At 43.7% G+C, this 13,534-nt stretch overlaps 1 long non-coding RNA gene across 2 annotated transcripts in view; it reads left to right on the top strand.

Annotated features, from left to right (window-relative positions):
* LOC128114767 (uncharacterized) overlaps positions 1-13,534 on the top strand; it is a 31,355-nt gene that overhangs the window by 13,560 nt on the left and 4,261 nt on the right. Inside the window, exons 2-5 of one of the 2 annotated variants that reach the window (XR_008219879.1) lie at positions 726-3,967; positions 5,287-5,464; positions 12,747-12,828; positions 13,354-13,452. This is a non-coding gene — a long non-coding RNA (uncharacterized LOC128114767). The remainder of the gene's footprint in view (positions 1-725; positions 3,968-5,286; positions 5,465-12,746; positions 12,829-13,353; positions 13,453-13,534) is intronic. The other variant, XR_008219880.1, reaches the window with a different exon arrangement.

Here is a 13,534-nt window from a genome sequence, read left to right as displayed (position 1 = left end):
CGCCCTGTTGACTGCTTAGCTCCCTGACCATATAGTGCAAGATACTACCAAACAGTGGGAGCTTGTTTGATTTGCCCCCAGTTTATCAAGCAGGGACAAACGTGGAGCCCAAAGCTTTCCCTGCATTCCCACTGCATCACGTCACTCCACGATGTTAACATTCTTGCCTGGCCTTCTGAAATCTTCTTGCACCTGGCCATAGGAGAGTCCCCCAAAGAAACAGAACCACTAGGACGTACATACACACACACACACACACACACACACACACACACACACATATCCTGGGGGCTCTTCATGTGATGGTGTTTCCAGGGATGATTATCATTTGAGTCCATGAGCTGAGTAATGAGGCTCTATCATCCCCAATAAGTGAATGGAACAAAAAAAAGGAAGAACTGTATACCTAGGCATTCATGTGCACACACACACACACACACACACACACACACACACACACGAGAGTGAGAGGAGATTATGAGGGATTAGTTCATGCAAGTATGGAGTCAGAGAAGGGTCTGACTTCAGCTGGAGAGCAGGGGAACTGCCTACGAAATACCAGTCCAAACCTAAGGTCTAACAATGAGGGTGACCAATGGTACCAGTCCTGGTCTAAGTGCAAAAGTCTAAGGTCCAGCAGCTCCAGGGCCCGAGGGAGGGAGTGGATGTCCTTGCTCAAGACACAACAGCAAATTCATTTTTCTTCTGCTTTTTCTTCACTCCAGCCCACAGCTGAGAGGATGATGCCCACCCACACTGGTGATGACAGACCCTCTTCACCGGGTATATTGATGCAAATGCTAATCTCATCTGGAAACACCGTCGCACACAGGCATGATGAGTTCCAGGCAATCTGGACATTCCATATCCTAGTCAAACTGACACATAGATTAACTACTTTACTCGTCTTTCCTATCTGTTTTCCGTTTAGTGCCCAGAGTGGACATTCAGAAACTCAGACTGGAACATAGCCTTCCCTCTGGAAAAGCTCTCCAAAGTTCCCATTTCACTTAGAATAAAGTCAGAATGTTTGAACAGAACACTGAAAGATCCCGCATGGTCTTATCTGTGTTTGGGTGACAGCTTCCTTCCCTGACACTCTCCTTGTCAACTCTGTGCTAGCTGGATACCTGTCGCTCTCTCCTGTCCCGTACCGTTGAAATCTCTCTTCCATGTCTTGCATACCAAACTCCTATTAATTCTTTAACTCTGAAGTCAAGAAAGCTACCTCCATCACACCCTACCCTCTCCTCCAACCTAGACACATGAATTTAACCACCATGTTGGTTGGTCCAATCTTATTCTCAGTCCCTTATAGTCTTAGCTCCCAATCCCAATCCATAATTCAAGGGCATTTATTTAGTTGATAGCCTTCTATTCCCCACTAGAAAGTCAGCCCAAGCAGGGTAGGGGTCTTGATTTTTTTTTCTTTTCATTTTTTGAAGTTAGTTGATACATTCCTGGTGCCTCATGTAGTCCTGACACATAAGGGATATCTAATGAACATCTTCTAAATAAGTTAGCAGTGTGAAAACATATTGTCAGTCACAGCTGTCCTCAAGAGCCACAGTCAGGACTGGAGATGTAGTTCAGTGGTTGAGTACAAGTTTAGAATGCATGAGCCCCCAAGTTGCAATTCCAGCACCCTACACAAGAAAAGGCAACAGCAAGCCCTGGTATGGAGAAGTTTTATTGGTCAACTTTATGCCCAAGACTCAACTTGTTCCTGTCCTTAAAACCATGCTCATTCTTACACATCCCTGGAACTCCCCCCCCCCCACTGGTTGTCAGCTGTCAATATTAAAAATCATGAATTCATCCTCTGCCTCAGATAAGCTCTGCATCTTAGCAGACACTGAACTATGTAACATGCCTGCACCTCTGCATTTGAAAGTTTATTGAGGCCATCTGATATAGGAAGTCCTTAGTGATTTACTCTCCATCCTTCAACGTCACTGAGAGATGCTGTCTTTTGGTCTGCTTCTATCAACACTAGTCTGTATAAGTGAATGGAAAACTGTTTATTTAATGTGATTTTCTTTTGTTAAGGTTACTTTCAAAACCTCCTGGAGTCATGAAAAAAAAAATCTTCCTTCCTATGACACGTGTGTTCTGTAGGTGATGTTGGTCACAGGACACAGATTTCCTTCCAGAATTGAAGAGAGCTTAGCCCCTTTGAGGCTGAGGCTGGCTTCTGTCAATCAGTGTACCAGGCACCTGACCACACACATGCTGTGCTGCACATTGCCCCATGGAGCATGCAGCGCGGGGGGTGATGATAACGGGAAAGGGCTTCCGTTCCCATAGACATGATGAACATGGAAATTCTCATTTGCAGCAAAGAATTCATCTCCTTGTTAGATTCCCTAAAATATGCCAAAATGTTTTTAAATTCAGAGCTCTACACTTTATGTCATGAATATTTCATTCCTTATCTTCAGATATTCTAGTTAGCATAGATGCTGGGGAGAATATTTCATACCAGATAAGGAAAGATTACATTTGCATGCACACTCACTGTCTTAGTCTGTTTGGGGCTTCTATTACAAGATAACATAAACTAGGTGATTTTTAAACAACACGGATGTGTTATTTCTCAGCATTCTGGAATCTGCAACTCCAGGACCCAGACAGATTTGCTGCCTGACAATGCCCACTTCCTAGTTCATAGGTGATGAACTCTCTCTTCATCCTCATGCAGTGGAAGGGGTAAGGGTATGCTCTGGGGACTCCTTCAAAAGGGCATAATTCTACACACAAGGATTCTGCTCTTGTGATTAATCACCTCCCATAGGCCTAAAACCAGCACACAGAGGGTTTGGATTTCAACATACAAGTTTTAGGGGAACATAAACCTCAGCCATAAGGGGGAAAGGACCAAATACACCCAAGACCCTATTATTATGCCAGCACAACGCTTTATCCAGCTCTGTAAACAGGCAGAGGAAGTGGGGTCTGTACATAGAAATGCATGGAGAGGTTTCATAAACATAATGGCTGAGGCAGAATTAACATTTAAGTATTAACTAAAAGCAAGCAAAAATCACTTGCACAAGCATTTTCTCCAGACGGACCACAATCAGATGTTAACATCTCCGATGAAATGCAACCCTGAACCATGGTGTGAACAAGCTCTTCCATGACAAATCTGCCCTTGTCAATGTTGGGGTGAGTGCTCCCTTCTAATTGCAAGCAGTTGCAATGACAAAATTCATCAGACCTAGAAACAGAGGCAGAGTATGTGTAATTAAGCTACTGTCCCATGGGAACATCTGACCCAATGGCACTGCAAAAGCCCAGGAGTTTGCACCCTGGCCAACTATAAGGCGTTTGACTTAGATTTTTTGTTTTGTTTTTGTTTTTAAGTTTAAATATCCTAGATAAATACAACCTAAATGAAACTATCAGACTTAGAACTTCCTACTTATATAGGTCTTTTCCTTCAATGTTTTGTGTTTTATAGAATAGAGATATGTTCACTGCTTTGAGCCCTGGATAAGAAACAGGTGTAGAGGCAGCTGCCCCAGGCCATTGGGTTATCAGTCACGTTAGACACAGGGCCCGTCACTTCTCACAAAAATTTCAGTGACTATTAGACCTGCATTTTCCCACTTCCATGCCATTCAGGGCGAAAGGAGACATTTCAGAATTGAGCCCGGGAGAGGCCTCCATGGTGTGTAGAGGCTGGTTAATTCCACGTTCTATAATTTAAAAGAATTTTTAAAAGATTTTATTAGAGAGGTTCTTGATTTCAAGTGGTGCTTCAGGAAGTAATCAACTGTTTTACTGTCATATTGAGCTAATAGCTACTTCTCAGCCTGTATAAACTCAGATAACATCCATATTCTGGGCTACACTCGGGAGCATGGAGCATTTGAGAACAAACTGCCTGGAAAGAGGCCTTTACAGCTAAAAGCCCACAAGACCCATGCATCAGGAGGGAACACACACTGATCACGGAAATGAGGTAAGTGGCAGATTATATCTGTACTGGTTTATTTCTGATTACATGGTAAACGAGGAAGAGAATGGGAGAGTGACTGAGCCCAAGAAAGCAAGAGAGAAAAGGAGTGAGAATACAGGAATGGAAAAGCCACTCCGGCAACGTCAAATACAAAACGTATTCGCATTACATGGGAGCCTCCAGCTAATTCAGCTAACTTACTCAGTTTAAAAAGTCATTTAAGGCCGGGCGATGGTGGCGCACGCCTTTAATCCCAGCACTCGGGAGGCAGAGCCAGGCGGATCTCTGTGAGTTCGAGGCCAGCCTGGACTACCAAGTGAGTTCCAGGAAAGGTGCAAAGCTACACAGAGAAACCCTGTCTCGAAAAACCAAAAAAATAAAAAAAAAGTCATTTAAAATACTTTTGTCAATACGCTTTCTTTACTGATGATTTAGCTTTCTAACCATTGATAAGATATGTCAAAATATTGAGATCTAGAGTTTTGGCTTTTAGGATAATTACTCATTAATTTGAGCCAGCTTTTTAGAATGGAGCCAGATCTCCTTAGAGGAAAAATATAGGGCCAGGACAAACACTCCGATGTCACCATCACCACCATCACCACCACCGCCTTCACCACCACCGTTACCATCAGTACCATTGCCACTATCACCCCCATCATCACCACCAACATCACTACCCCCACCCCCTCACCCCCATCATCACCATCACTGTTATTACCACTACCGTTGCCATCGATACCACCACCATAACCACAAGCATGACCAACATCACCACCACCATCACTCACTATCACCATCACTACTAATACCACCACCACAGACACCAAAACCACTACCATTGTGCCACCACCATTTCTATCACATGTGTGCAATTACCATTGCTCTCTCCACCATACCACCACTAGTCTGCAGATCAAAAATAAATATTTCTTTTGCATTGTCTAAAAATGTGGTCTACGTTTCCTTGCTTAGGGGAGGACACGAAGGTTTTCTTAAGTAAGAAGAACTGTATAATCTTGCAACAATACCTTCAGTGCATTAAATATTTGAGAGTATACAAACGTAGAGGTGGCTCCGTGCGAGCGAAGACAACACATGAAGACATTTCTTCCCCACAGCCTTCAGTTACTGAGTTCACTCTGTCAGTTCCAACAGCCACCTCTCCACTCACTTGTTAAATACATAATAGCACTTCACATCAAAATCAGGAATGGCGTCCTTGAGTTTTGAAATAACTCAACCTTTACGGCCCACTCATTTATAAACTATGGTGATGTTCTTATGAAAAGGGAATCATTTTTCTCCTTCATATTTTGTAGACTGAAAACATAAGAATGCTGGGAGTTCCTTGAAATTTCATCGTCAAGTCTTGGTGAAAGTGGAAGGCGAGATGCCAGCACAGCCAATCCAGCCACACCGACTTTTCCAATGAGTCACGTGACCCACTGACTCCATTGGCATTGTGGGAATTCCATTCTGTACTCAAGCTACACAAAGGTAAGAAGCTTGTGCTTAAAGGGAGCTTTAAAAAATTTAGATATGGGGAGAGAGGGAGATCTGTGGTTGATATGTAAAATGAATAAAAAATTCCTTAATAAAAAAATTAAGATAAATTTCTTTCTGAATTTCAAAACGTTCTTAATGCAGGGAATTATAAAATTTAAAAAAAAGTTTTAGCTCATTTTTCATTCAGCAAGGAATAAAAGCAGAAGGTTGACAAATTGATATAATCAAGCCATTGACTCAAAATTAAGATCTAGCCTGCCTTTCAAGTCCTCCAGGCACACCGCTTGGCCCCTTTAATTACCCTTCAACATCTAGGTGAGCAAGGGTTTAATGTAAATAACCAGCTTCCTTTCCAATGAAAATAATGTTTACTTTACATTTCATGGAACGGCAGCATAATATGTTGGTTATATTTACAGCAATAATCATTTCAGAAATTCTGACATTTTTTTTACCATTGGCAAGGTATTCAAGGGCACAGTTGCACACTTAACTCTCATTTGCATCAGGAAAGGCTATCAGCTCAGGCACAGGAAATGTAGTCTTTTATTCATGGATCCATTCATTCACGCATTAACTGGATGCCTACTATGTGTTCTCTGCACTAGAGATGTGGTCATGAGAAAAATATCCTGTGTGCTCACACGTTTCATGTCCTACACCTTAGCTGAGGACAGACAAAAAAATAAAAACAGTAAGTCTATGATAAATAGGGGGAAATGTTTTGCATAAAAATAAAATAGATGTTCCCTGAATCTATGTGTGTGTGTGTGTGTGTGTGTGTGTGTGTGTGTGCATGTGTGCATGTGTGTGTGTATAACAATAACAACTACAAAAAATAATCATAGGGTTGAGAGTGGGGGGACATGTGAGAGGTTGAAGGAAAGAAAGGGAAGAAGGAAATGATGCAACTATATTTTAATCAGAAATAAATAAATAATAAAGTAGAAACAGAAAGGGTGGGGAGCCTTCCTTTTTTGTTGTTTTTCTGTTTTTTGGGTTTTTTTTTTTTGTTTTGTTTTTATTTTGTTTTGTTTTTCGAGGCAGGGGTTCTCTGTGTAGTTTTGGTGCTCTGTGGACCAGGCTGGCCTCGAACTTACACTCACAGAGATCCGCCTGGCTCTGCCTCCCGAGTGCTGGGATTAAAGGCGTGTGCCACCACCGCCCAGTGCCTTCCATCTTCTTGATGGCTCAGGAAAGCATCAGTGGGAAGCAGACATTTGAACATAGTTTTAAATGTTTCATTAGGATATGTCATTTGTATACAATACGCTTTATTCTGACATTGTCATACACATACATGCTACTTTTTCATCATACTCCTCTCTCTTATCCTCCACCCATCCTCACGACTTCCCCTCATCTTCCGATCTAGCATCCGTTTTGTTTTGTTAATGCCTCCCGCTCCCAACCTTAAGAAACAGAGGAGCCCATGAACTCCTACTTCTTCCACAACAGAGTGTTGACCTACCCAATTTTGTGCGGACCTATGTATGCATAGAGTGTAACAACTATGTCATGCCCGGAAGTCTGTGCTCCATAATGCCCTTCCCCATCCCCCTCACGCAGTCCCTCAGCTCTTCTATTCTTCCCACTGGTTCTGCAATGTTCCTCAAGCCTCAGAAGGAGGTGACAGAGACGTTCCACTTACGGTAGGCAATCAACGGCCACTTACTATGAGTCTCTGCAGTCACCGCAGACCACTGCAAAAGAGAAGTTCCCCTGACCAATGTTGACAGAAGCACTGATTATGGGCATAGACATAGTCATTTAGAAGGCTAGTTCATGGGCTTCAGTATATTCTTGAGGGGATAATGGGGCCCCATAACTATCTGACTAGATGTGAAAAACCTGGGGACCCAGCAAGATGGAGGAGCAAAGACAAAGCCCAACATGTGCACATGTCAGATATTTTCATAAACAGCATAAGGATAAACAATGGAATGTGCTGGGACAGGCTCGCAAAGAGGACAGAACAGGAGGGATGTTAGAGAGGGCCATTGTTGTGTGACAAGACTTTTCCTGAGGAGATACAACACACACGGTCTACTTATCCCAGATATGGAGCCCATATCCTGGCAAAAGTATGGATACCACCAAAGTCCAACTTGATGAACCGTGAGTGTTATTGGGGTTACTTACAGGAGCAGAAATGACTCAAGGACAGCTGGATTACCAAAGCCCACCCCAGCATTAGTGACAGTTCACAAAAGCTGGAAACATGGAGCACACTGAACAGCCCGTAGGCAACTCAACAGGTAGAGAGTGTCCTTTCCAGGTGCCTCAACAGTTGGTCTAAATCTCTTACAGGCAACTCGGTTAGTTTCTGCTTCCTCTAGGCAGCGTGTCTTGTGTCAGAGCCTTCTTCGCAGCTTGGCCTGCCTGAGAGTGATTCGCGGCAGCTAGACTTGTTTACTCTTGGGAAGACAAGGCCTGGTGAATCCAGTCAGTTTTAGGGACTTCCTGAAGCTTTTTGAGTTGTTTGTCTTCTTGCTTAAGGAACTTCCCTGTAGGATGGAATGTTTCAATGTTGGATGAAACTGTTACACAAGAGTCATGCAATCTGACAAGACCTTTGTAAACTCGCTTTTTTTTCTCTCTCTCTCTCTGAGCAAGAGGACCGCCACTGGATCTTGAGTAGTGGAATGAAACATTCCACTAACATTTTAAGACGGATGAGAGAAGAATGGCTTTAGTCAAACCAGTGCACAGTGTAGGCTGTGACAAGGGAGCTCTACTTTCTAGGTAGACTCAGCAGGATTCCCTGATGGGTTGGAACAGGGGTCAGAATAGAGGGAGTTAAAGATGGCTGTGGGTTTAGTCTGTGTGCTGGAAGGTAGAGCCACCAGTACTGACAGGACAGAGTAGGGTTGGAGCAGATTCAGGGAGGGATCATCAGTCTCTGTTGGGTGTGGTTAGAAGTGTCTCCTAGATGGACAGAGAGAGGGAACAAGGAGACAGCTTGATTTATCGGTCCATAGTTCTGAAGGATCATCAAATCAGGAATCTGAAACCATAGAACCACCTTAAGTTAGCAACTGAAAACATTGTCCCAGGATGACACTGGACATTCCAACACAAGGAGAAGATGATGAGGAACTGGCAGAGGCAGAAGACAGATACAGGAGTCTCTAAGGGACACACTACTCAGCCGTGACAATGAAAATTCACAACACATCATCAGTTACAAAGCGGAAGTCGTTGTCAGCTTGGTCAGTGAGGTGGGTTAAAGACAGAACAGGGAGCTTGAGAAGACTCAAAAGAAGCTCTACAGGCAGTGGCCAGCAGTCAGGAAATATCCAAGTACATCACCGGTTCAGCTGGTGAGATGGCAGGTGTCTTAGCTAGTACCAGCTGTCAACTTGACACAACCTAGAGTCATTTAAAAAAAAAAAAAAAAAAAAAAGGAGTTCCAGTTAATCTTTATCAGGGTGGTTTGTGGATATACCTGTGAGGGGTTGTCTTGATTGTCTCAGTTGATGTAGGAGAACGCAGTCCACTGTGGGCAGGGACATTTCCTTGGCAGGTGGCCCTGGGTGATCTAAAAAAGGTAGCTAATGAGGAGCTACCAGCAAACAAACAGCATCCTCCACGGTTCCTACTGTACCTCATTGGCTGTGAATGAGTTCCTGGCAGGAAATAATGCCACATAGAATAGCAAATAGGTCTGCCTTCAAGTCTCAGCCCTCAGTTCCTGCCTGCCTTCCCTCGGTGATGGGTCATGGCATGTAAGATGAAATAAACCCATTCCTCCCCAACTGGCTTCCAGTCACAGTGTTTTTATCTCTGCAAGAGAATGAAACAGCAGTTGGCACTAGACTGGTTCTCCCCAGCAATCACTATGAAATGTTACCATGTCCCAGTCAAAGCAACAAAGGACGTCCTTGTTATATTTTTCACAAACAACTTGTACAGTTCTCTAATCGACCTAGAGATACTAACGGAGCTAGTGTTTAACAAAATACCAAAATGTACACTGACTGGATCAAGTGTCCATCCCCATCTTATGTTGCATTATCTTGCTGTTTCAGCAATAATGTTAGTGATTATGCATTGGCCACATGCCTAAATGCTGGTCCAACTCTATAATTTAAATACATATCATACTAATAGCATCATTGTGCAAAAGCCAAGGAGTATTGGGTGGTTGGTGTTTCCCTTCTTCTTGAAACACAAAGAGGCTCTTTCTGCTGCCCAGGATGCAGGTGTACCACCGGAAAATGCCTCACAAATTCCACCCATTCATTTGCCTGGGAAAAATAACTAATTTCTTAAGTTATAAAAATATACTTGCTCTTCCACATGAGTGGGTGGAGGGAAATGGGTAAAAATGTACTGTTCCCAGCTAATTTGTTTATGTAGTGAAACCATGAAAATGTTTCAAAATAAACTGTCTTAAATAATTAGGCTACCTTTTGCTCGGACCTGACAGTTGTATTTGTTGTTTTGTGCTGAACCTTCACCTGCACACATGAGAGCTAGGTGAAGCCCATTTCTGGGCATTTAGGTTTTGTCTTTTCAAAGTGTCGCTTGTTACGGATACATGTCTAGAAAAAACTCAGATACCTTCTTAAAATCTTGACTGCATGGAACTTGTTGCAATATTGTCTTTAAAAACCTGAGTGTGGAACGCTAATCATGCCACGTGCCATCCCCCTGCCACATGGAGCACTAGACACATGTGAAGTATCACAGAGCATCTCCACAATGTCTGGACTTGACCTGGAACCTGCAGTGGCTGCCACGACAAAATGGCTTCAGTTGCAGCTTGGACAGTTCTTTTGAATCCAGATTAAATGGTTCTAAAATATGATCGTTACAAAAGGGCTACTTGTTTGGTGTCATGGGCCATGAAAGAAAAGGCATAATTAGCATTAACTGCTAATCTTCCTAGTCCTGCTGACTTCCCTGGTCCAAAGTAGGAATGTCTGATTCTCAGGCCATTCTTACTAGAGTGGTCAAAGACATGACGTGAGAGCTTTGGCTTGCACACTGGTATGGCTCCTGCCAACATCCTGTTTCCTGGTTCTTGGCTAGTCTTCTTGGTACAGTGGAGAAGAAGGCATTGAGGATGGTAAAGCATTGTGTAAACTGCTAAAATTAGCCTCACATTATTTGTGGCTCTTTTAATTTCCCTACTTCCTTCATTTCAAATCTGGCATCATCTGCCTTGTACAGTGACCTGCAGCAGACGTGAGGCTGTGTGTGTTGGAGCCCATCCTGCTGCTGTAAGTAACCCTTGGAGCAGGGAACCCTCTTGTCACCTAAGAACAAGCCTAGGCTGGCCTTTAGAGCAGCCGTTCTCAACCTGTGGGTCGAAACCCCTGGTGGTGGTGGCGGGGCGGGGGCGGGGGGAGTGGGGGGTTGTCAAACAATCCTTTTACAGGGCTCGAATATCAGATATCCTGCATATCAGATATTTACATTATGATTCATAACCGTAGCAAAATTACAGTTATGAAGTAGCAACGAAATGACTTTGTAATGGGGAGGGGTCACCACGACACGAGGTGCCACAGTATGGGGAAGGTTGAGAAGCACTGCTCTAAAGGGAGGAGAATCCTGGGTGAGGACTGGCTCCTGAGGTGCCTCAGCTCCCTCAACCCTAAGCAAATGAGATAGCCTTTCCAGGAGAGTCAGACAGGGACCAGACCAGGGCACTCCCCTGAGCAGCCCCAGTGGCCTGGGTTTGGTTTAGCATCTTACAGACAATGGCTACCCCATGGGAAAAAGCAGCCATGCCCTATGCTAACACCAACAGGGCCTCCTTCTCTTCCTTCCCATATTAAAGGAACCCTGCCTCCACTAATCCTTATCTGATGACAACAACCGATTTTTGTCAGGAACTGCTTAGTCTGTCCTAAGGGGACAAATTGAACCATGAACACTGGAAGGTTTCATTGGAAAAGGTGTGCTAGCTAAGGAAACACAAATGAACTCTCACCTACAGCCCACAGGTTGAAGGAGCTGCAAACCAAATGCTGCAATGATGAGATACTCTGCAGAACCACCTGCAAAGTAAGGAATGAAGTTTCAAATCTGCCAACAGCAGAGAGCATGTGCTCTTGAGGCAGACTCTTCTCCCTCTCCACTTAGCTTTGATCTTTGTGGGTCCGAAGCCCCAGGAGCAGAGTAAAGAGAGGGGCATTGTATTCCATTTTCTGGGTCCCACATGCAGAAAGAAGCCTCAGGTGAGTGGGAGAGAGAGCCCAGGAAACATTGTGGAAGAGAGAGCAGAAAGATAGCAAAAACCAGAGAAATTTTTGTGAGAGTGAGTCTCTTGGGAATGTCAGAAACTACACCCATAAAGTCTCACCAATAGGACTGCCTAAACATGAGCTGAACAAAGACAGCAACAACAGGCATGTCAAAGTGGATGGAGAAAAGCACATGAAGCCTCAATCAGTCTTGTTTTATCTCTTCTGGGACGCCAACACCCCTCCTCACAGGCCTGTGTCCAGGTTTTAAGAACCCCATGCTTGTGGCTGGGTGGCAGTGACAGACACCTTTAATCCCAGCACTTCAGAGGCAGAGGCAGGTGGATCTCTGTGAATTCAAGGCCAGCCTGGTCTACAGAGTGAGATCCAGGAAAGGCACAAAGCTACACAGAGAAATCCTGTCTCAAAACACGCCCCCCAAAAAGAACCCCATGCTCTCTTCTCTGTCCTTCCAGTTCTAGGTAAGCTGACTCCTGCTGTCTATTAAGTACTGTAAGTATTGTTGGCACTCCATGGATTCAGATGGTTGGGAAGCTTCTAGAAGCTGAGAGGTGATACCAGATAAATCATCATGCAGACAGCAGGTGCAAATAAAAAAAAAGTAGGAAAGAAGGAAGGAGGCCAGAGTTTATAAACTAGCTGCAGTACCAACATCTATCTGTGTTCTGGGACTCTGCTATAGTCTGATTTCTGTTCACAAGCCATTCAGTGATTCATGCCCATACTGAGTCACTTTCACTAACTACATTTTGTCAAGTATGTGAGTTTGTTGTGTATGTTATTAGGAAGTACTGCGAGCTGGTTTCTTTGAACAATAGAAATGTATTTCCCCATGGTTTCAGAAAATGAAAGTCAAGGAGTCCAGAGGATCCATTTCTCTTGGGGTCCTTCACTCTGGCGTAGAGAGAGCTGTCCTCTCCTCTTCCTGTGCCTTCATGTGGTTGCCCACTAGGCATGTGCTTGTATGAGACTTTTCTTATAAGAACAACAGACACATTGTACTGGAGATCACCTAATTAATCCATTTTAATTTAATTTTTTGTGCTCCCTCACAGACACCCAACTTGACACCAAATAGAATCATCTAGAAAGAAGGTCCCTCAGCTGTGAAAACACCTCCCTCACATTGGCCTGTAGGTAAGTCTGTGGGAGCATTCTTTTGATTAATAATTGATATGGTAGGGTTGAGACCACTGTGGATGGTGCCATCCACGGGCAGGCTGGTTGTATAAAACAGTCAGCTGAGTAATTCATGGTAAGCAAGCCAGTAAGCAGGGTTCCCCTGTGGACTTTATTTCAGTTACTGCCTCCAGGTTTCTGCCTTTAGTATCTGTGTGACTTCTCTTCTTGACTGACTACAAGCTGTAAGCTGAAACAGAACCCTTCCTCCCCCAAGGTGTTTTGCTTGGTCATGATATTTTTCTCACAGCAATGGATAGCAAACTAGTACAGTTATCAACGTAAAGAACTTGTCTCCCAATGCAATCACAGTTGGGAGTGCTGGGACTTAGAGGGGTCACTGTATTTTCCATGTGAATTGGAGAGGAACACAGTTCAGCCCATCACTGCGTACACTTTTATAAACAGTTTATAGACAGGGGTCACTGTCTATTTACATAGTAAAACTTTACATTGCTCATTAGCCATTTCCTTTGTTAAAAGCCTTTTTGCATCAGGCTTGCGTCTGTCATCCCTATGCTCTAGAGGCTAAAACAGGAGGATTGTGAATTTGAGATCATACTGGACTCTATGGCCCAAAAGGTAAGTAAATAAAAATAGAACCATCATTCCCCTGTGAGCTTTAATCACTTCTATATTCCAAGTAATATTCAGGTTTCAGAAT

This window comes from Peromyscus californicus, unplaced genomic scaffold (assembly GCF_007827085.1).
Source record: "Peromyscus californicus insignis strain IS unplaced genomic scaffold, ASM782708v3 Scaffold_19__1_contigs__length_69161282, whole genome shotgun sequence".
NCBI lineage: Eukaryota > Metazoa > Chordata > Mammalia > Rodentia > Cricetidae > Peromyscus > Peromyscus californicus.
This window is presented reverse-complemented; position numbering and strand designations above follow the sequence as displayed.